Source organism: Dama dama, chromosome X (assembly GCF_033118175.1).
Source record: "Dama dama isolate Ldn47 chromosome X, ASM3311817v1, whole genome shotgun sequence".
NCBI classification, from domain to species: Eukaryota; Metazoa; Chordata; class Mammalia; order Artiodactyla; family Cervidae; genus Dama; species Dama dama.
The window spans coordinates 153,504,257-153,528,273 of record NC_083714.1 but is presented as its reverse complement, the minus strand read 5'-3'; the positions used below and the strand labels follow the sequence as shown (position 1 = coordinate 153,528,273).

The window sequence follows — 24,017 nt, the reverse complement described above, 5'->3', positions numbered from 1 at the left end:
GCAAAGTGATTGTCTGAGGAGGCCTTACAAATAGATAAGAAGAGAAGAGAAACGTAAAGCACACATGGAAAGATATAGCCACTGCCATACTGCCTCCCCCGCCTCCCGATCTGGGGGTCACCATCTGCTGCTCTCGGTACCAGGGGGAGGGGACAACCCAGACTCTCCTACTGGGAAGCCACGGACCGGGTGTGTCTCCCTGAGGATGTGATTGTATAAATCATGCACTCACCTTTAATCATCACCTCACACTCTGCATTCGCCAAGAGACACACGGAGGACCGAAGAGACCATGGACCCTGCTATCTGGCCACACCCCTGCAGTCTCCAACATTCAGTGGATGGGCGGACAGATGACCAGCCCCGCAGGACAGGGCTGAGAATAGCCTCCGCAATACCCAGCTCCTAAACGCGCCGTTCATCAGCCCCAAGGCGGCTTCCGATTTAGGCTGGTGACGGCACACGACGTGACTGAGACGCAGCCCCCGTGATGCCCAGCTCCACCCACGCGCCGTCCGGCGGCCTCGACGCAGCTTCCAGTTCAGCCCAGTGACGTCACAGGATTTGAACAAGGAGTGTCCTCCGCAATGCCCAGCCCCTCAGTGCGTCGTCCGTCAGCCCCGAGGCGGCTTCCAGTTCAGGCTGGTCACATCACAGAACGTGACTGAGACGCAGCCTCAGCGCTGCCAAGCTCCAGACGCGCCAGTCTGTTAGCCCTGGAGCAGCTTCCGGCTCAACTTGATGACATCACCAACAAGCCTGACAGCCGAGATGAAGTCGTCTGCGATGGTGTTGGTATAGCCGGCAGCTGACCCCGGGCACTGGCCCCGCACCCATGCGCAAAGGTAGTGGAGCCAGGGACCAGGCCGGGTGGATGAGGACAAAGTGCAGGTTCTCCATGAGGTTGATGCCGACCATGAACAAAAGAGGGGCTGCAGTTCATGGTGCGAGATGTGGGATCCGGTGCCCACGTGTGCAGTCACTAACCCACGGAGTCATGTGGCCAACCAAACCGTGTGGTCACCGGCTCACATGATTGGCCACCCACCCATGGGGGTCACTAACCTGAGAGGTCATGTGGTCACCTGTCCACATGATTACCCCCTCATGCCATCACCCACCCACGTGGTCACCCACTCACTGGGTCAGCAACTCACATGGTAACCCACCCTGCAGGCAGGATCTCAAACCGGTCACCCACCCACACACTTACCCACCCACGCGGTCACCAACCCACACATCTCCTGCCCATGTGAACAGTAACCCATGGGTCACCTGCCCACGCAGTCACCAAGCTGTGCCATCACCCACCCAGACTCTGGCCTCCTCCGTGGTCAGAGATTCAGATGTCCGACAGAGACCCAAGTTCAGACAGCAGGGACTCACAGAGGTGTTGACTGATGAATTTCTCCTGTTACAGAGGGCAGGCGGGCTGGACAGTGACCCTAGAGATGTCCACGTCCTGACCTCGTGTGGTGTACACAAAAATGTCCGCACGGATGTTCACGTCCTGTCTACACCCTGACCCACTGTGGTAGACACAGTAACATCCCCAAGGATGTCCATGCCATGGTCCCCAGGTGGTGAACAGAATAACGTCCCCCAGTATGTCCTGTTCCATTTCTCCTCTTGAACCCAAACCCAGCCCTATGTGCTAGGACAAGCGTGTGACCAGGTGTCCTGGTATGAAGGCAGCACTCACCTAGGTGGCTGCAGCTCTTCATGTGCTCCAGGTAGTGGACGAGGTCTAGGTGCTTCACCTGGTTCCCCCACCAGTAGGGGATACCAGGCCACAGTTCTGCATGCTGACTCATGGATGCCTCGTCCTTGTATGACAGGAAGACCTGCTGGCCCTGGGACCACGGCTGGCGCAGAGTTGGCACCTCCTGTGGGGAGAATCATCCAGGTGCCCATGAGACGTGTGCACAGGGGTTATTGGGGTGCCTTGTGACACAATGTGTCAGGTATTGGGGGTGTCCCAGAAGCTACAGCAGTGTGTGGATTATTGGGGTGTCTATGAGCAGTGATGGACTGGTTATTGGGTTCTCTGTGAGAAGAGACAGTCAAGGGTGGAATAATGGCATGTGTGGGTAGAGACACTAGTGGGTAGATTACTGGGGTGTCTGAGTGGAGAAGGTGGTGGGTGGGTTATTGGGGTGTCTTGAGCAGTGATTGGTAGATTTTTGGGGTGTTTGAGTGGAGACAGTGGTGGGTAGATTACTTGGGTGTCTTGAGCAGTGATGGGTCAATTATTGGGGTACATACCTGAGTGGAAACAGAGGTGGGTGGATTATTGGGATTTCTGATAGGAAATGGCAGGTGGATTACTGGGGCAACTTGAGGCGTGATTGATGGATTTTGGGAGTGTCTGAATAGAGACCGGGCAGGGTGCATTATTCGGGGTGCCTGTGACCAGTGATGGGCTGGTTACTGGGGTGTTTGAGTGGAGACAGTGGTGGGTGGATTACTTGGGTTCTGTGAGCGGTGTCACCTGGTATCTGAATCAGCTTCATGCAGCGAGCAGATAGTTGGATTACAGTGAAACCTAGTGCTCCCACTGCCAGGAGCATGGGGAGCCTGTGGCCCCTGCAGACCCCACGGAAACACAGCATGTCCCCAAAGATGTTCTTGATGCAGCCCATCACGTATTCATGCAGGTCCTCCATCATGCCCTCGGAGTTCCTGCATGCCAGGATGACCACCTCCTGGGGATGGTTCTCCAGCCACTCTGAGATCTCCGAGAGGGGGTTCTGGACGGGGGTGGAGGAGAGGGGCCTTGTAGTGAGAGACAGAGGGGCGTGGGTGGGGACTTCTCCCCGCACAGCCCCTCTACAGACGGGTTGGAGGTCTTCACACACAAAGACATAAAGCATGGTGCCTGCTCCCAAAGGACCCAGCCTCTTCTGAGTGGCAGTGGGGAGCTGTGGCATTGCTCTGGGGTGTGTGTGTGTGTGTGTGTGTGTGTTTCTGTGTATGTATGTAGATGCTCTGGTAGGTACAGGTGCACACACATGTGTGCATGTGTTCAGGGTCTGTGTGTGCACGGATATGCATGTGTGTGTGTGTGTGTGTGCACAGCAGCAGAGAGCAGTGCTTATAATACTATGTGAAGTCTGTACTCCAGGGAGCGTGGGAGGCCAGCGGCCAGAGTGAAACATTAAGTGACTTGTCCAGCAGCTGAGAGAATGGACTGGACACCCCAAAACTGGTAGACACAGGAAAAGATGTGTCAGGGGCCTGATTTAGCCAAATTCTGGGAGATATTCCAGAGTCCTGGGGTACAGCTGTGGGTTCAGAAATGCATGTTGGTCAGGAATTCTGAGTGCCTGATGCCAGAGGTCAGCCCTCTCCTGCTGGAAGTGGACGTCTGTCTGTACCCTTAGAGATCAGTGTCTTCTAACTGGAGTGGACCTGTGTGGTCCCCTTAGAGGTCTGCCTCTCCTGCCTGGAGTGACCAGATGTCCATCTGAGTGGACGTGTGCCCATCACCTCAGAGGCCCTCCATGTCCTGCCTGGACCAGACATGGGTGTCCCTGGCTGGCGGACCCCCGTCCATATCCTCTGCCCCTGCCCCCACCTCCATGACGGCCGTCGTGTACACCATGTGGCCAGAGTGCAGGTTCCCCTCGGTGCCCTCCTCTGTGTGCACCATCTGCAGGTCCTCACGCCCAGCATCCAGCTGCTTTCGTGATGCTCAGCACCTGCACATAGAGGTCGGTCACCTGTGCTGGGCACAGAGGGCAGCCCCCGCTCAGGGGCTGGGCATGCACTGAGGATGCCCAATGAGGGCCACATCATCCACTGTGAAATCAACAGTGTTGGTGCTGCCCTGCTTCTGGGAACAGGGTTGAGGCCCTGCTTCTGGGAACAGGGTCTCCAGGGTCACTGGTCACATGGAGCACACAGCCCGGGTCCAAATTGTGGTCTTGGGGGCAGTGTTCTTGCAGAGTCCAGCCTCACCCTCCTCTCAGGCAGTCCCTGGGTGGAAGCGCCCTGTGGGTTCACCAGCCCAGGCTCCAAACACCCAAGCTGGACCCTTGGACATGAGGACACACAAGACCCATGGTATCAGAGTCATCCTATTATAACTTTCCCCCCTCCACAGTAATAGTCCCCCACTACAGTAAGGGTCCTCCTTGATTATGAATCCCCTCTCCACAGTAGGGCTTCCCTGGTGGCTCAGCTGGTAAAGATTCTGCCTGCATTGTGGGAGACGTGGGTTCAGTCCCTGGGTTGGGAAGATCCACTGGAGAAGGGAAAGGTTATGCACTCCAGTATTCTGGCCTAGAGAATTCCATGGCCTGTCTAGAGTCAGACATGACTGATCAACTTTCACTTTCTCCACAGTGACATCCCCCCTACATGGTCATAGCCCTATTTATTGTTGTATCTCCCCTCTATCATATTAGTCAGCTCTCTACAGTAATGGTGCCCCTTGTGCAAATAAAGTCCTACCTCTATGTAATCACCCCCTCTATAGAATAATAGTCCTTCTCCCTGAAGAGCTCATCCTCCTGTAATACTCCCCTTTCCTCGTCACAATAACCTTTCAGAATAAAAGTCTCTTCTCTAATCCAAATAGTCAACGAGATGCAAGTAGAACACACAGCAAAACAGTATGTCAGAACCCCAAGCACCACGCCATGGGGACCCCTGTGGATGTGTGTGCCCCGCCACATAGGGCTCCTTTGGTGTGTCTGTGTCACCATCCTGGGGACACCTGAGGGTGTGTGTCTGTCTTCCCCTCACAGAGGAGACCTCCCCATAATACAGGTCACCTGCCTCCTGGGTGTCCTTTCCACAACTCTCCACCTAGCACAGGTCACCTGCCCACTCCCGAGTCGTCCTGTCTCCACATCCCTGGACCTCTGTTCCATCATAATCCGGGTCAGGGTGTCACAAGCGCTTCATCTTCCCATTTGCACTGGCCTGAGATGGTGGTGGGTTCATTGGGATGGGAGGAATAATGTCCCATCGCCTGTGGACACCAATCCTGTACTTGCAAGACACTTTCCCATCTCCCAGGCACATAGGTGTGGGTCACCTGTCCTCTCTTCCTTGTCTCTGAACCCCAGCAGTCTGGTTTCCCAGTGCAGATTCAGGAGTGCTCAGCAGTAGTGCCACCCAGCTGTGAGGCCTCAGACAGCACCCCAGGGAGCAAGCCGGGTGCCCCTGCACACCCTGATGGCGCTTCCTCCTGTGAGTCAGCTGCCCCCTCTGAGTTCTCAGCTGACTCAGGTGAGCAGGTGGGGCACGTGCCAGTGAGGTCCGCTTCTGCCCCCGCCGGCCCACAGTGAGACACTGGAGGAGGCCCCGTGTGACCTCATGCAGTAGACTGAGGTAGAGAACCCACCTGGGCCCAGGTGCCCCCAGGAGCAGGGGCCCACCTGGAGGGGACAGATGGCTGTCAAGCACAGCTCTTGCCTTGTGTAATTGCTTCCTCCTGGGAGATCCCCGGCTGCTGGAATCCTTCTCAGGGGATCTGATGGGCAGAGAGCCAGGGCTGGAATATGGGCAAACCTCATTCCTGCTTGCATCAGGTGCCTGCAGCCTGGCCTTAAGAGCTCACATCCAGAGGAGGGAGTGAGCAGTAGGGCTTCCATCAGAACCTGGGAGTCCTGCAGGACTGGGGTCCCTCTGCTCTGAGGGTCCCTTGGTGCCAGGGTCTCTCTGTTCTATGTCCCTCCAGGGCAAGGTCCCTCCATCCTGGGGGGCCCCAGTGCCATGGTTTCAAGTGGTATGGTTGCCAAGGAGAAGTGGGCTGTATGTGGGGTGGGGGACACGGGTGGTGGTCTTTCAAGGGGTGTTGAAGGTCATTTGCTGCAGCAGCACCTAATTTAATCCTTGTAGAGGTGGATGGCAAGTGCCTGTGTGTAGCTGACAATATTCATATGAGTCTTTGCTTTTTCTTTTAATTTGGATTGGGTGGGGGCACTGTGACTTCCTTTCCCAATTTTTCCCCATGTTTTATCCTCATATTTTCTTTTGTCTGTCATGACTCTCTACAGAGAACACAGTACCATTTTCTGCTACTAGTTTATATTAATATTAGTTTTTTGCGTTTTCTTTTATTTTGGATGGAGAGAATCTATTATTTTCTTTCCTTTTTTTATCCTTATGTTTTCTTGTTTTTCCATTATGACTCCTTGTAGAGGACACAGTACATTTTCTGCTACAAATTTATATTAGGGCTTCCTTGTGGCTCAGTTGGTAAAGAATCTGCTTGCAATGCTGGTGACATGGGTTCGATTCCTGGGTTGGGAAGATATCCTGGAGAAGGGAATGGAAACCCACTCCAGTAATCTTGCCTGGATAATTCCATGGACAGAGGGGTCTGGTGGGCTACAGTCCACTGGATAGAAAAGAGTTGGGAACAACTGAACAACTTTCACTTTTCAATTTATGTTAGTTATTTTTTGCTTTTTCCTGTCTTATTTGTGTGGCGGACAGATGTTTCTTCCTTTCATTCTCCCCGCTTGATTCCTTCTTGCCTTTCCTAGTACTGTTTCTGGGGGTGGGCACAGACCTTTGTGGGTCTTGTGTGTCCTCATGTTCAAGGGTCCAGCTTGGGTGTTTGGAGCCTGGGCTGTTGAACCCACAGGGCGCTTCCACCCAGGGACTGCCTGAGAGGAGTGTGAGGCTGGACTCTGCAGGAACACCGCCCCCGCCAAGACCACAATTTTGACCCGGGCTGTGTGCTCCATTTGACCAGTGACCCTGGAGACCCTGTTCCCAGAAGCAGGGCCTCAGTCCTGGCAGCACCAACACTGTTGATTTCACAGTGGACGATGTGGCCCTCATTGGGCATCCTCAGTGCATGCCCAGCCCCTGAGAGGTGGGCCGCCCTCTGTGCCCAGCACAGGTGACCGACCTCTGTGTGCAGGTGCTGAGCATCACGAAGCAGCTGGATGCTGGGCGTGAGGACCTGCGGATGGCGCACACAGAGGAGGGTACCGAGGGGAACCTGCAGTCTACCACATGGTGTACACGATGGCCCTCGTGGAGGTAAGGGTGGGGGCAGGGGGTATGGACGGGGGTCCGCCAGCCTGGGACACCCACGTCTGATCCAGGCAGGACGTGGAGGGCCTCTGAGGGGATGGGCACACGTCCACTCAGATGGACATCTGGTCACTCCAGGCAGGAGAGGCAGACCTCTAAGGGGACAACACATGTCCACTCCAGTTAGAAGATGCTGACCTCTAAGGGAATGAACACACATCCACTCAGATGGACACACGGTCACTCCAGGCAGGAGAGGCTGACCTTTAAGGGGACAACACAGGTCCACTCCCATTAGAAGACATTGATCTCTAAGGGGACGGATACACTCCTCCTGGCAGGAGAGGGCTTACCTCTGGCATCAGGCACTCAGAATTCTTGACCAACATGCATTTCTGAACTCACACCTCTAGCCCTGGCCTCTGGGGTGTCTCCCAGAATTTGGCTAAACCAGGTTCCTGACACGTCTTTTCCTGTGTCCCGTTTTGGGGTGTCCAGTCCATTCTCTCAGCTGCTGGACAAGTCACTTAATGTTTCACTCTGGCCTCGGCCTCCAGTGCCCCCACAACAGAACCTAGTGACCCTTGGAGGTTCTGGCCTGGGCCTCACTGTGAATGTACCCTGCTGGCCTCCCATGCTCCCTGGAGTACAGACTTCTCACAGTATTATAAGCACTGCTCTCTGTTGCTGTGCACACACACACACATGCATATCTGTGCACACACAGACCCTGAACACATGCACACATGTGTGTGCACCTGTACCTACAGGAGCATGTACATACACACACAGAAACACACACACACACACAGACCCCCCAGAGCAATGCCACAGTTCCCCACTGACACTCAGAAGAGGCTGGGTCCCTTGGGAGCAGGCGCCATGCTTTATGTCTTTGTGAGTCAGGACTCCCCAACCAGTCTGTAAATGGCTGAGCTGGGGGAAGTCCCCATCCACGCCCCTCTGTCTCTCAATACAAGGCCCCTCTCCTCCACCCCCTCCAAGAACGCCCTCCTGGAGATCTTGGAGTGGCTGGAGAACAACCCCTAGCAGGTGGTTATCCTGGCATGCAGGAACTTCAAGGGCATGATGGAGGACCTGCACGAGAACCTGATGGGCTGCATCAAGAACATCTTTGGGAACATCCTGTGTCCCCGTGGGGTGAGCAGGGGCCACAGGCTCCCCATGCTCTTGTCAGCGGGAGCACTAAGCTTCACTGTAATCCAACTATCTGCTCGCTGCATGAAGCTGATTCAGACTCCAGGTGATGCTGCCCACAGAACTCCAGTAATCCACCCACCATTGTCTCCACTCAAATAACCCAGTTACCAGCCCATCACTAGTCACAGGCATGCCCAATAATCCACCCTGCCCGGTTTCTATTCAGACACTCCCAAAATCCATCAATCACGCCTCAAGTTGCCCCAGTAATCCACCTGCCATTTCCTATCAGAAATCCCAATAATCCACGCACCTCTGTTTCCACTCAGGTATGTACCCCAATAATTGACCCATCACTGCTCAAGACACCCAAGTAATCTACCCACCACTGTCTCCACTCAAACAACCCAAAAATCTACCAATCACTGCTCAAGACACCCCAATAACTCACTCATCACCTTCTCCACTCAGACACCCCAGTAATCTACCCACTAGCGTCTCTACTCAGACATGCCATTATTCCACCCATGACTATCTCTTCTCACAGAGAACCCAATAACCAGTCCATCACTTCTCATAGACACCCCAATAATCCACACACTGCTGTAGCTTCTGGGACACCCCCAATACCTGACACATTGTGTCACAAGGCACCCCAATAACCCCTGTGCACACGTCTCATGGGCACCTGGATGATTCTCCCCACAGGAGGTGCCAACTCTGCGCCAGCCGTGGTCCCAGGGCCAGCAGGTCTTCCTGTCATACAAGGACGAGGCATCCATGAGTCAGCATGCAGAACTGTGGCCCAGTATTCCCTACTGGTGGGGGAACCAGGTGAAGCACCTAGACCTCGTCCACTACCTGGAGCACATAAAGAGCTGCAGCCACCTAGGTGAGTGCCGCCTTCATACCAGGACACCTGATCACACGCATGTCCTAGCGCAAGGGGCTGGGTTTGGGTTCAAGTGGATAAATGGAACAGTACATATTAGGGGACGTTATTCTGTTCAACACATGGCGAACAGGGCATGGACATTCTTGGGGATGTTACTGTGTCTATCACAGGGGCTCAGGATGTAGACAGGATGTGAACATCTGTGTGGACATTATTGTGTCCACTACACGGGGTCAGGACGTGGACATCTCTGGGGTCACTGTCCAGCCCGCCTGCCCTCTGTAACAGGAGAAATTCATCAGTCAACCCCCTGTGAGTCCCTGCTGTCTGAACTTGGGTTTCTGTCGGACATCTGAATCTCTGACCACTGCAGAGGCTAGAGTCTGGGGGGTGATGGCACAGCTTGGTGACTGCATGGGCTGGTGACCCCATGGGTTATTTGTCACATGGGCAGGAGATGTGTGTCTTGGTGACCCTGTGGGTGGGTGACCATGTGGGTGGGTGACTGGTTTGAACTCCTGACAGCAGGGTGGGTTACCATGTGAGTTGCTGACCTGGTGAGTGGGTGACTGCGTGGGTGGGTGATGGTGTGAGGGCGTAATCATGTGGACAGGTGACCACATGACCTCGCAGGTTAGTGACCACATGACCTCGCAGGTTAGTGACCCCCATGGGTGGTTGACCACGTGGGTTGGTGGCCACTTGGAGGGATCACCACATTATGAAGTGACCCCGTGGGTGGGTGACCGACCATGTGAGTCGGTGACCACATGGTCTGGTTTGTCACATGACTCTGTGGGTTATTGACTTCACATGTAGGCGGCTGACCCCACAGCTGGCACCATGAACTGCAGCCCCTGTCTTGTCCCAGGCAGGCTGTTCATGGCCGGCATGAACCTCACATTGAACCTGCAGCTTGTCCTCATTCCCCTGGCCTGGTCCCTGGCTCCACTACCTTTGCGCATGGGTGCGGGGCCAGTGCCCGGGGTCAGCTGCCGGCTATACCAACACCATCGCAGGCGACTTCATCTGGGCCGTCGGGTTTTTTTGGCGATGTCATCAGGTTGAACCAGAAGCTGCTTCAGGGCTGAAAAATGGCACGTGTCTGGAGCTGGGCATCACGGAGGCTGCGTCTCAGTCACGTTCGTGTTACCAGCATGAAACGGAAACCGCCTCGGGGCTGACGGACGACGCACTGAGGGGCTGAGCATTGCGAGGCCACTCCTGGTTCACATCCTGTGACGTCACTGGGCTGATCCGGAAGCTGCTTCGAGGCCGCCAGATGGCGCGTGGGTGGAGCTGGATGTCACGGAGGCTGCATCTGAGTCACGTCCTGTGCCATCACCGGCCGAAACCGGTAGCCGCCTTGGTGCTGATGGATGGCATGTTTAGGAGCTGGGCACTGCAGAGGCTATTCTCAGCCCTGTCCTGCGGGGCTGGTCATCCGTCCGCCCGTCCACTGAATGATGGTGACTGCAGAGGTGTGGCCAGGTGGCAGGGTCCATTTTCTCCTCGGTCCTTCGTGTGTCTCTTGGCGAATGCAGAGTGTGAGGTGATGAATAAATGATTTATAAAATCACATCCTTAGGGAGACACACCCGGTCTGTGGCTTCCCAGTAGGAGAGTCTGGGTTGTCCCCTCCCCCTGGCACCGAGAGCAGCAGACAGTGAACCCCAGATCGGGAGGCGGGGGAGGCAGTATGGCAGTGGCTATATCTTTCCATGTGTGCTTTACGTTTCTCTTCTCTTCTTATCTATTTGTAAGGCCTCCTCAGACAATCACTTTGCCTCTTTGCAATTCTTTTTCTTGTGGATGCTTTTGATCACCATCTCCTGCACAATGTTGGGAACCTCCATCCATAGGTCTTCTGGTGCCATGTGTGCCAGGCCTAACCCTTGAGTCTATGTGTCCCTTCCAGAGTATACTCACAAGGGATTTGAATAAAGCAAAGAACCACAGAGACACAGTAGAATGGGAAAGACTAGAGATTTCTTCAGGAAAATTAGACATGCCAAGGGAACATTTCATGCAAAGACAGGCACAATAAAGCCCAGAAACGTTATGGGCCTAAGTAAAACAGAAGAGATTAAGAAGAGGTAGCAGGAATACACAGAAGAACTGTAAATTAAAAAAAAAAAAAAGATCTTATTATCCTGGATAACCACGATGGTGTGACGACTCACCTAGAGCCAGACATCCAGGAGTGCAAAGTCAAGTGGGCCTTAGGAAGCAGCAGTATGAACAAAGCTAGTGGAAGTGATGAAATTCCAGCTGAGAGCTTTCAAATCCTAAAAGACGGTGCTGTTAAAGTGGTGCACTCAATAGGCCAGCCAGTTTGGAAAACTTGGCAGTGGCCTCAGGACTGAGAAAGGTCAGTTTTCATTTCAATCCCAAAGAAGGGCAATGCCAAACAATGTTCAAACTACCCCACGACTGCACTCATTTTTCATGCTAGCAAGATAATGCTCAAGATCCTTCAAGCTAGGCTTCAACAGTATGGACCTGAGAACTTCACAGACCCCACATTCAAACAGTTGATTCTAAATGTATAGTGATACCACAAAGATGGTCAAGATAGAGACACACAATGTGTCTTTATGTCTAACTCAGTGAAACAAAATATTCACTGCAAGGTACAAACCTTTTTAGCTTGAAAAATCTTGTATTTGTATATAAAACATCCTGGTGAAATTGAAAAATATGTGTTAAAGTGAAATTCATTCTTAATTGTCAATTACTTTGAGCCTATGGAGAAAAGAAAATAAATTTACATTCATTGGGACTGCTTCAGTTCAGTTCAGTCACTCAGTCGTGTCCAACTCTTTTCCTTGGAGGCTGCTTAAATTTTCACACACTTTTTCTTAAAAATTCCCTTACAGTTTTAACATCTTCATTAGATACAAAATGATGACTAGATTTTATACTATGTTTTCTGGACATTTTCATTTCCTTTAATTTATGAATGTAACTAGAATGTTTTTCTATTGAGTGAGTATTAAAAATGACTCGTCTCTCTTGTGTGGAACACACTGTTTACACTAGTGTTGGGAGATATTTTATTGCCTAAAACCTTTTCTAATTCAGCTCTACAATCTAGGATTTTTGTTTGTTTATTTTCCTTTGTTTAGGCTGAGAATTTTCTCATCTATTTTTAGTATCTTCAGAGTTTCTGTTAGGAATGTGTGTCTGCTGTTGCTTACTTGCACCGTCGTGTCCAACTCTTTGCCACCCCATGAACTGTGAGCCCACCAGTCTCTTCTGTTCACGGGGATTCTCCAGGCAAGAATGCTGGGGTGGGTTTCCATGCTCTCCTGCAGGGGATCTTCCTGACCCAGAGATGGAATTCGCATCTGCCACAGCTCCTGCATTGCACGCGGATTCTTTACCACTGAGTGAAACTGGATCTTGTATACGTGAAACCCACTTTAACTATGAAGATTCATAATCAGTGAAAAACAGAGAAACCCAAAGAAGCATTTATCATTAACCAATTAATAATGAGAAGAAAAACCTTCATTTCACTTTGCTTTCATTTATTTTTTCAATTAAATTTTCATTGAAGGATAATTACTTTCCAGAATTTTGTTGTTTTCTGTCAAACTTCAACATAACACTCTTTCTTAACTCATAGTTTCTCTTAAATATCATCTTATTCTGTGTAAATAACTTCTTTTTAACATTTCTTACAGACAAGGTATCTGCTGAGAATGAATTCCCCAATGCTTTGTTCATATGAAAATATCTCCTTCTCCTTTGTTTTTGAAGGATAATATTCCTGGATTTAGAAGTTAATTTCAGTAGTTTAAAAGAAAAAAAGAATACATTTGACTTATTGAAATGTTGTACCTGTTGCATGAATATACTAGTTAAGCTGTATAATTCATTGATTTGTAACTTATTCATAGGTTGAATAACCATAACCACAGCCTCATTCTATAATATTTTCATCATTCCAATTGGGAAACACTCTTTTGCTGGCAGACATTTTCCATTTCCCCCTTCATCTGGGCCCTTGCATTCACTCCTCTATTTTCGGTCTTCAGAGAATTACCTAATCTAAGACATACGTGTTCACACGAACAGAATAATGCAATACACAGCCTTTTGTTCCTGGCTTCTTTTAATTAACATGATCATTTCAGAGCTCGAACATGTTATAGCTTATATAAGAACTCCATTCATTTGATGGCCAAATAATTTTGTATTGCATGTTTTATTTATTCGATCACCAGTTGATGGTCATTTGAGTTATTTCAATGTTGTTTTCCTTTTTTAAGTTTATTGCTTTTGAAAAATTATTTTTTAATTTAATAATTGTAAAATTTTAAATTTAATGGCCTTTTCTGCATCTATTTAGGTTATCATATGATTTTTAGCTTTCCTGTGGTTAATATGGTGTGTCACATTAATTGATTTGCGAATATTGAAGAATCCTTGCATCCCTGGAATAAAGCCAACCTGATCATGGTTTTTGATATGTTGTTGAATTCTGTGTGCTAAAATTTTGCTGAGGATTTTTTGCATCTATGTTCATCAGTGATATTGGCCTGTAGTTTTCTTATTTGGTCTTGTCTTTGCCTGGTTTTGGTATCAGGGTGATGGTAGTTCTGTAGAATGAGTTTGGAAGTGTTCCTTCCTCTGAAATATTTTTGAGAGAGTTTTAGAAGGATAGGCATTTGCTCATCTCTGAATGTTTGATGGAATTCACCTGTGAAGTCATCTGGTCCTGGGATTTTGTCTTTTGGGAATTTCTTGGTCACAGCTTCGATTTGGAGCTTGTAATTGGGTGGTTCATAATTTCTATTTCTTCCTGTTTCAGTCTTGGAAGATTGAGCTTTTCTAAGCATCTGTCCATTTCTACCAGGTTATCTATTTTATTCCCATAGAGTTGTTCATAAGAGTCTCTTATAATCCTTTGTGTTTCTGCATTTTCTGTTGTAATTCTCTCTTTTCATTTCTAAGTTTGTTGATTTCATTCTTCTCTCTCTGTTTCTTGATGAGTCTGGTTAAAGGCTTGTCAATTTTTTTTTTTATCTTCTCACAGAACCAGCTTTAGTTTGTTGACCTTTGCTATTGTTTCTTTCATTTATTTCAGCTCAGATTTTTATGATTTCTTTCCATGTACTAATTTTGGCTATTTCTTTGTTTTGTTTTGTTTTTCTTTATCAGTTGTTTTAGGAGTCAATTGAGCTTGTCTATTCAATGCTTTTCTTGTTTCTTGAGTTAGGATTGTATTGCTACAAACTTCCCTCTTAGAACTTCTTTTCCTGCATCCCATAGATTTTGAGTTGTTGTTTTTTCATTGTCATTTTTTTCTAGAAAATTTTCGATTTCCATTTTGACTTCTTCAGCAACCTGTTTGTTATTTAGAAACGTGTTGTTTCATCTCCATGTGTTTGTGTTTCTTACAGTTTTCTTTCTTTATCCTAATTGATATCTAGTCTCATAGTGTTCTGGCAAGAAAAGATACTTGATACAATTTCAATTTTGTTCATTTTACTGAGATTTGATTTGGGACCCAAGATGTGGTCTCTCCTGGAAAATGCTCCCTGTGCACTTGAGAAGAAGGTATATTCTCCGTTTGGATGGCATGTCCTGAAGATATCAATGAGATTCATCTCATCTCATGTATCATTTAAGACATGTGTTTCTGCATTAATTTTCTTTTTTGATGATCTGTCCATTGTTGTGAGTGGGGTGTTAAAGTCAACTCTGATTTTTTTACTGTCAATTTCTCTTTTAATGTCTGTTAACGTTTGCCTTATGTATTGAGGTGCTCCTTTGTTGGGGGCATAGATGTTTACAATTGCTATGTCTTCATCTTGTATTGATCCCTTCATCACTATGTAGTGTCCTTCCTTATCTATTGTAATCTTCTTTCATTTAAGGTCTGATATGAGGATTGCTATTCCATCTTTCTTTTGATTCCCATTTGCATGGCATATATGTTTCCATCCTGTCACTGTCAGTCTGTATGTGTCTTTAGGTCTGAAGTGGGATTCTTATAGACAGCAGGTACATGGGTCTTTTTCTTTTAAATTAATGTATTTATTTTAATTGAAGGCTACTTACTTTGCAGTATTGTGGTGGTTTTTTCCATATATAGAGCTGAATCAGCCATGGGCGTACATGTCTTCCCCATCCTGAAACCCTTACCACTTATCTCGCCATCCTACTCCTCAGGGTTTCCCCAGTACAGCGGCTTTCAGTGCCCTATGTCATGCATCAAAGTTGGGACAGGTGATCTGTTTCACATATCATAATATAAATGTTTCGCTGCTAGTCTCTCAAATAATCTCACCCTGGCCTTCTCCAACAGTGTCCAAAAGTCTCTTCATTATATCTGTGTCTCTTTTACTGCCTTGCATATGTGGTCATCGTTACCATCTTTCTAATTTCTATATATATGTGTTAATATACTTTATGGGTCTTTTTCCTTCTAACATACTTCACTCTTTATAATAGGCTCCAATTTCATCCACCTCATTAGAAGTGATTCAGATACATTCTTTTTAATAGCTGAGTCGTGTGTATCATGGTTTTCTTTTCCATTTGTATGTTGAAGGACATCTAGGTTGCTTCCATATCCAAGTTATTGTAAACAGTGCTGCGATGAGCATTATGGTACTCATGTCTTTTTCAGTGCTGGTTTCCTCAGTGTGTATGCCCAGCAGTGGGATTTCTGGGTTGTTTGGCAATTCTGTTTCCAGTTTTTTAAGGAATCCCCACACTCTTCTCCATAGGGCCATTCTAGTTTGCATTCCCACCAACGGTGTAAGAGGGTTCCCTTACTCTGCACCCTCTGCAGCATTTATTGTTTGTAGACTTCCTGATAGCAGCCATCTTGACCAGTGAGAGATGATCCCTCATGTGGTTATGATTTGCATTTCTCTGATAATGAGTGATGCTGAGCATCTTTTCATGTGTTTGTTAGCCATTTGTATATCTTCTTTGGAGAAAAGTCTCTTCAGTTCTTTGTCCCGTTTTTTTGATTGGGTCATTTATTTTTCTGGTGTGGAGCTTCTTGTATATTTTTGAGATTAATTCTTTGTCGGTTGCTTCATTTGCTATTATTTTCTCCCATTCTGAAGGCTGTCTTTTCACCTTTCTCATACTTTCCTTCCTTTTACCCAAGCTTTTAAGTTTAATCAGGTCCAGATTGTTTAATTTTGCTTGTATTTCCATTACTCTGAGAGGTGTGTCATAGACGATCCTACAGTGATTTATGTAAGGGAGTGTTTTGAATATGTTCTCCTCTGGGAATTTTATAGTGTCTAGTACTGCATCTTTCATCAATTTTGAGTTTAGTTTTGTGTACAGTGTTAGAAAATGTTCTAGTTCCCTTCTTTTACATTTGGTAGACCAGTTTTCCCATCACCACTTGTTAAAGAGATTGTTTTTTCTCCATTGTATATTTTTGCATTCTTTGTTAAAGATACGGTGTCTATGGGTGCGTGGACTTATCTCTGAGCTTTCTGTTTTGTTCCATTGATCTATATTTCTGTCTTTGTGCCAGTACCATACTGTCCTGATGGCTGTAGCTTTGTAATATAGTCTGAAGTCAGGCAGATTGATTCCTCCTCTTCCATTCTTCTTTCTCAAGATTGCTTTGGCTCTTCGAGATTTTCTGTATTTCAATCCACATTGTGAAATTATGTGTTCTTGTTCTGTGAAAAATACCAATGATAGCTTGATAGGGATTGCATTCAATCTATGAGTGCCTTGGGTAGTATACTCATTATCACTATGTTGACTTTTCAGATCCATGAACAAGGTATATTTCACCATCTATTTCTGTCATTTTGATTTCTTTCATCAGTGTCTTAACGTTTTCTATGTATAGGTCTTTTGTTTCTTTAGGTAGTTTTATTCTTTTCACCACAATGCTGAAAGGGATTGCTTCTTCATTTTACTTTCTGTTTTCTCACTGTTAGTGTATCGAAATGCAAAGGATTTATGTGTATTAATTTTATATCCTGCAACTTTTCTGTATTCATTGATTAGCTCTAGTCATTTTCTGGTAGTGTCTTTAGGGCTTTCTGTGTAGAGGATCATGTTATCTGCAAACAGAGAGAGTTTCATTACTTCTTTTCCAATCTGGATACCCTTTAATTTTTTTCTTCTCTCATTGCCATGGCTAAAGCTTCCAAAACTATGTTGAATAGTAGTGGTGAGAGTGGGCACTCTTGTCTTGTTCCTGACTTTAGGGGAAATGCTTTCAATTTTTCGCCTTAGAGGATAAAGTTTGCTATGATTTTATCATATATGTCTTTTATTATGTTGATTTGTGTTCTTTCTGTGCCTGCTTTCTTGACTGTTTCTATCATAAATTTGTGAATTTTGTCAGAGGCTTTCTCTGCATCTATGGAGATAATGATATGGTTTTTACCTTTCAGTTTGTTAATGCAATATATCACATTGACTGATTTGCAAATATTGAAGAATCCTTGCATCCCTGGAATAAACCCACTTGGTCATGATGTCTGACCTTCTGGATATGTTGTTGGATTCTGTTTGCTAGAATTTGTTGAAGATTTTTCCTGTATGTTCATCAGTGATATTAGCCTGTAGTTTTCTTTTTTTGTGGCATCTTTCTCTGGTTTTGGGATTAGGGTGATGGGGGCCTCATAAAATGAGTTTGGGGGTTTACGTTGTGCAATAATTTAGAAGAGTTTGAGTAGGATAGGTGTTAGCTCTTTAATTGTTTGGAGGAATTCACCTGTGAATCCAACTGGTCCTGGGCTTTTGTTTGTCCAAAGATTTTTTATTACAGTTTCAATTCCCATGCTTTTGATGGGTCTGGTAAAATTTTCTCTTTCTTCATGGTTCAGTTTTAGAAGGTTATACTTTCTAAGAATTCGTCCATTTCTTCCTGCTGCTGATAGTAGTCTCTTGTGATCCTTTGTATTTCTGTGTTGTCTGTTGTGATTTCTTCATTTCCATTTCTAATTTTGTTGACTGGTTTGATTCTTCTCCCTTTTCTTCCTGACGGGTCCGGCTAGTGGTTTGTCCAGTTTATTTATCTTCTCAGAGAACCGGCTTTTAGTTTTGTTGAGTTTTGCTATAGTCTCCTTTTTTTTTTCCCACTTCTTTCTGCCCTGATTTTTATCTTGTCTTTCCTTCTGCTCACCCTGGGGTTCTGCACTGCTTCTTTTTCTAGTTGCTTTAGGTGTAAAGTTAGGTCATTTATTTGATGTTTCTCTTGTTTCTTGAGGTAAGCTCTTATTGCTATCAACTTTCCCTTTAGCACTGCTTTACTGAATGGCATAGATTTGAGTTCTCGTGTTTTAATTTTCATTTGTTTCTATGCATATTTTGATTTCTTTTTTATTTCTTCTGTAATTTGTTGGTTATTCAGAAGCAAATTGTTTAGCCTCCATATGTTTTTATTTTTAATAGTTTTTTTTCCTGATGTTGACATCTAATCTTACCTCGTTGTGATCAGAAAAGATGCTCAAAATGATTTTGATTATTTTGAATTTACCAAGGCTAGATTCATGGCCCAGAATGTGATCTATTCTGGAGAATGTTCCATGTGCACTTGAGAGATAGGTGAATTTCATTGTTTTGGTGTGAAATGTCCTATAGATATCAATTAGGTCTAACTGGTCCATTGTATCATTTAAATTTGTGTTTCTTTGCTAATTGTCTCTTTGGTTGATCTATGCATAGGTGTGAATGGTGTATTAAAGTCTTCTATTCTTATTGTGTTACTGTTAATTTCCCCTTTCCTCTTTGATAGCATTTGCATTATGAATATTGAGCTTCTCCTATGTTGGGTACGTATATATATACTGGGTTTGATCCTTTGATTCTTATGTAGTGTCCTTTGTCTCTTTACACAGCCTTTCTTTCATAGTCTATTTTATCTGATATGAGTATTGATACTCCTGCTTTCTTTTGGTCTCCATTTGCATGACATACCTTCTTCCAAACCTTTATGTTCACTCTGTATGTGTCCCTTGGTATGAGGTGGGTCCCTTGTAGACAGCAAGTGTAGGGGTCTGCTTTTGTAACGATTTTACAATACTTCCTTTGTCGTGTAGCTATCCATTTGCCGATGCCTCTGTCCAGTCATCAATTGACATTTTTCCTTCATGCATTTTCTGGTAAATTGCAGACATCAGTGTGTCTCTCTGTAAGTATTTCAGCAGGCCTGCCATTTAGTAGTGAGCTGTGTTTGTTTACAGCAATTTTCTTTGGATATAAACTTTATATACAATGAAATGCCCCAATCTTTTTTTTTTTTTTCCAGTCATGCTACTTTTTAATTGAAGTATATTTGATTTACAATGTTGTGTTCAGCTCAGTTCAGTTCAGTTGCTCACTGATGACTAACTCTTTGCGGCCCAGTGAACCACAGCACGCTAGGCCTCCCTGTCTATCACCAACTCCCAGAGTTTACCCAAACTCAGGTCCATTGAGTTGGTGATGCCTTCTAACTATCTCATACTGTGTCGTCCGCTTCTCCCCCTGAACTCAATCTTTCCGAGCATCAGTGTCTCTACAAAGGAGTGAGCTCTTCGCATTAGGTGGCCAAAGCATTTGGAGTTTCAGTTTCAACATCAGTCCTTCTAATGAACACCCAGGACTGATCCCCCTTAGGATGGACTGGTTGGATCTCCTTGCAGTCCAAGGGACTCTCAAGAGTCTTCTCCAACACCACAGTTTAAAAGCACCAATTCTTCAGGGCTCACCTTTCTTTATAGTCCAAATCTAACATCCATATATGACTACTGGAAAAACCGTAGCCTTAACTAGATGAACCTTTGTTGACAATGTAATGTCTCCGCTTTTTAATATGCTGTCAAGTTTGGTCATAACCTTTCTTCCAAGGACTAAGCGTCTTTTAATGTCATGGCTGTAGTTACCCTCTGCAGTGATTTTGGAGCCCCCCAAAATAAAGTCAGCCACTGTTTCCCCATCTATTTTCCATGAAGTGATGAGATCGGATGCCTTGATCTTAGTTTTCTGAATGTTGAACTTTAAGCCAACTTTTCACTCACTCCTCTTTCAGTTTCATCAAGAGGCTCTTTAGTTCTTCTTCACGTTCTGCCATAAGGGTGGTGTCATCTGCATATGTGGGTTTATTGATATTTCTCCCGGCAGTCTTGATTCCAGATTGTGCTCATTCCAGCCTAGCGTTTCTCCTGATGTACTCTGCATATAAGTTAAAAAAGCACGGTGACAATATACAACCTTAACGTACTCTTTTCCCTATTTGGAACCAGTCTGTTGTTCCATGTCCAGTTCTACCTGTTGCTTCCTGACATGCATACAGGTTTCTCAAGAGGCAGGTCAGGTGGTCTGGTATTCCCATCTCTTTTAGAATTTTCCACACTTTATTGACATCCACATAGTCAAAGGCCTTGCCATAGTCAGTAAAGCAGAAATAGATGTTTTTCTGGAACTCTGTTGATTTTTCGAGGATCCAGTGGGTATTGGCAATTTGATCTCTGGTTCCTCTGCCTTTTCTAAAACCAGGTTGGACATATGGAATTTCACAGTTCAAGTATTGCTGAATCCTGACTTGGAGAATTTTGAGCATTACTTTACTAGTGTGTGAGATGAGTGCAACTGTGTGGTAGTTTAAGCATTCTTTGGAATTGCCTTTCTTTGGGATTGGAATGAAAACTGGCCTTTTCGAGTCCTATGGCCACTGCTGAGTTTTCTCAATTTGCTGACATATTGAGTGCAACAGTTTCCCAGCATCATCTTTTAGCATTTGAAATAGCTCAACTGGAATTCCATCGCCTCCTCTAACTTTGTTCACATTGCTGCTTCCTATGACCCACTCGACTTCAGATTCCAGGATGCCTGGCTCTAGGTGAGTGTTCACACCATTGTGATTATCTGTGTTGTGAAGATCTTTTTTGTAGAGTTCTTCTGTGTACTCTTGCCATCTCTTCTTAATATTTTCTGCTTCTGTTAGGTCCATACCATTTCTGTCCTTTACTGACTCCAATTTGCATGAAATATTCCTTTGGTATCTCTCATTTTCTTGACAAGATCTCTAGTCTTTCCCATTCTATTGTTTTCTTCTATTTCTTGGCATTGACTGCTGAGGAAGGCTTTGTTATCTCTCCTTGCTATTCTTTGGAACTCTGAATTCAAATGGATGTATCTTTCCTTTTCTCCTTTGCTTTTAGCTTCTCTTGTTTTCACAGCTATTTGTAAGGCCTCCTCAGACAGCCCTTTTGCTTTTTTGCAAATCTTTTTCTTGGGGATGGTCTTGCTCCCTGTCTCCTATACAATGTCATGAACCTCCATCAATAGTTCATCAGGCACTCTGTCTATCAGATCTAGTCCCTTAAATCTATTGCTCATTTCCACTGTATAATCATAAAGGATTTGATTTAGGTCATACCTGAATGGTCTAGTGGTTTTCCCCACTTTCTTCAATTTAAGTCTGAATTTGGCAGTAAAGAGTTCATTATTGTTCATCACATTATTGCCTGTGATCTGGTCATGTTTTTGCTGATTGTATAGATCTTCTCCATCTTTGGCTGCAAAGAACACAATCAGTCTGATTTCGATGTTGAACATATGGTGATGTCCTTGAGTAGAGTCTTCTCTTGTGTTGTTGGAAAAGGGTGTTTTCATGACCAATGTGTTCTCTTGGCAAAATTCTATTAGCATTTGCCCTGCTTCATGCTGTACCCCAAGGCCAAATTTGCCTGTTACTCCAGGTGTTTCTTGATGTCCTACTGTTGCATTCCAGTCCCCTATCATGAAAAGGACATCTCTTTGGGGTGTTAGTTCTAAAAGGTCTTGCAGGTCTTCATAGTACTATTCAACTTCAGCTTCTTCAGTGTTACTTGTCGGGGCATAGACTTGGATTACTGTGATGTTGAATGGTTTGCCTTGAAAACGAAGAGAGATCATTCTGTCATTTTTGAGATTGCATCCAAGTACTGAATTTCAGAATCTTTTGTTGCCTACGATGTCTACTTCATTTCTTCTAAGGGATTCTTGCCCACAGTGGTAGATTTAATGGTCACCTGAGTTAAGTTCATCCATTCCAGTCCATCTGTGTTCACTCTTGCCATTTCATTTGACCATTTCCAATTTGCCTTGATTCATGGACCTAACATACCAGGTTCCTATGCAATATTTCTGTTTGCAGCATCAAACCTTGCTTCTATCACCAGTCCCATCCACAGCTGTGTGTGGTTTTTGCTTTGGATACATCCGTTCATTCTTTCTGGAGTTATTTCTCCACTGATCTCCAGTAGTATATTGGGCATCTGCCGACCTGGGGAGTTCATCTTTCAGTGTCCTATATTTTTGCCTTTTCATACTGTTTCTGGGATTCTCAATGCAAGAATACTGAAGTGGCTTGCCATTTCCCTTCTTCTTTATAGCACAGTGATTCAGTTAAACACATATATTGTATATATACATTGTGTATATGTATATATATATGTATGTATGCATTCTTTTGTTTCATCTTTAATTTTTGTTTTTCTTTTGACTACACTTTAACCACGTGGGTTTAGTTCCTTTACCAGGAATTGAACATGCATGCCCTACAGTGGAAGTGTGGAGTCGTAACCACTGAACTGCCAGGGATGTCCCATATATATTCTTTTCCATCATGATTTATCATAGGATACTGAATATAGTTCTCTGTCCTCTACAGTAGGAACTTGTCAATCCATTCCGTATACTCTACTCTATATCTCTTAACTCCAATCTCATACTCCATTGCTCCCCCAATTCTCTCAGCCTTGGAAGCCACACGTCTGTTCTCTATGTCCACGAGTGTGTTTCTGTTTCATACATGTGCTCATTTGTGTTATATCTCTTTTTTTGGTTTATTTTTATTAGTTGGGGGCTAAATACCTTACAATATTGTAGTGGTTTTTGCCGTACACTGACATGAATCAGCCATGGGTTTACATGTGTTTCCCATCCTGAACATCCCTCCTACCTCCCTCCCCATCCCATCCCTCCGGGTCATCCCAGTGCACCAGCCCTGAGCACTTGTCTCATGCATCAAACCTGGACTGGCGATCTGTTTCACATTTGATAATATACATGCTTCCATGCTATTCTCTCAGATCATCCCACCCTCGCCTTCTCTCATAGAGTCCAAAAGTCTGTTCTATACATCTGTGTCTCTTTTTCTGTCTTACATATAGGGTTATCGTTACCATCTTTCTAAATTCCATACATATGCGTTAGTATACTGTATTGGTGTTTATCTTTCTGGCTTCCTTCACTCTGTGTTATATCTTAGATTCCACATTTAAGCGATATCGTTTGTTGTTTGTCTTTCTCTGTGTGCCTCACTTCAGCTAGTATGATCATCTCTCAGTCCATGCGTGTTGACTCAAATGGCCTTATTGTTGTAGCTGTACAGATTCTTGTACTCTTTTAACCACACATAGAGGTATTCATCTGTGGTTATTTTCCCGGATATATTATGAAAACTTGTGTAGTACACCACTCGTGGAATAGCACGTCCATTTTGAAGCTGTATTAGCATTTTATACGTTTTTGTCAGTCAGTTCAGTTCAGTCGGTCTGTCGTGTCTGACTCTTTGCGAGCACATGCACTGTAGGACACCAGGCTTCCCTATCCATGACCAACTCCTGGGGCCTGCTCAAACTCATGTCCATTGAGTGGGTGATGCCATCCAAACCTCTCATCCCCTGGTGTGCCCCTCACCTTCTGCCTTCAATCTTTCCCAGCATTAGGGAGTTTTCAAATGAGTCAGTTCTTCCCATCAGTTGGCCAAATTATTGGAGTTTCAGCTCAGCATCAGTCCTTCCAATGAACATTCAGGACTGATTTCCTTTAGGATTGACTTGTTTGATTTCCTTACAGCCCAAGGGAGTCCCCAGAGCATATGTGGGTACGAATAAACATTTACTGTGCTTATGCTGACCTCTCGTGGAGAAAGAGAAGATTGCTTATTAATGTAATTTATAAAATCCAAATGTGTTCTCTCAAATGT

General features: G+C 45.5%; 3 pseudogenes; 1 reads left to right on the top strand and 2 right to left on the bottom strand.

Moving 5' to 3' along the window:
• Positions 1–710: 710 nt before the first annotated feature.
• LOC133052960 (PI-PLC X domain-containing protein 1-like) lies at positions 711–4,880 on the bottom strand (annotated as a pseudogene).
• A 54-nt stretch (positions 4,881–4,934) lies between these two features.
• Positions 4,935–10,146, top strand: LOC133052959 (PI-PLC X domain-containing protein 1-like; annotated as a pseudogene).
• A 153-nt stretch (positions 10,147–10,299) lies between these two features.
• LOC133052958 (melanoma-associated antigen B2-like) overlaps positions 10,300–24,017 on the bottom strand; it is an 86,244-nt pseudogene continuing 72,526 nt past the window's right edge.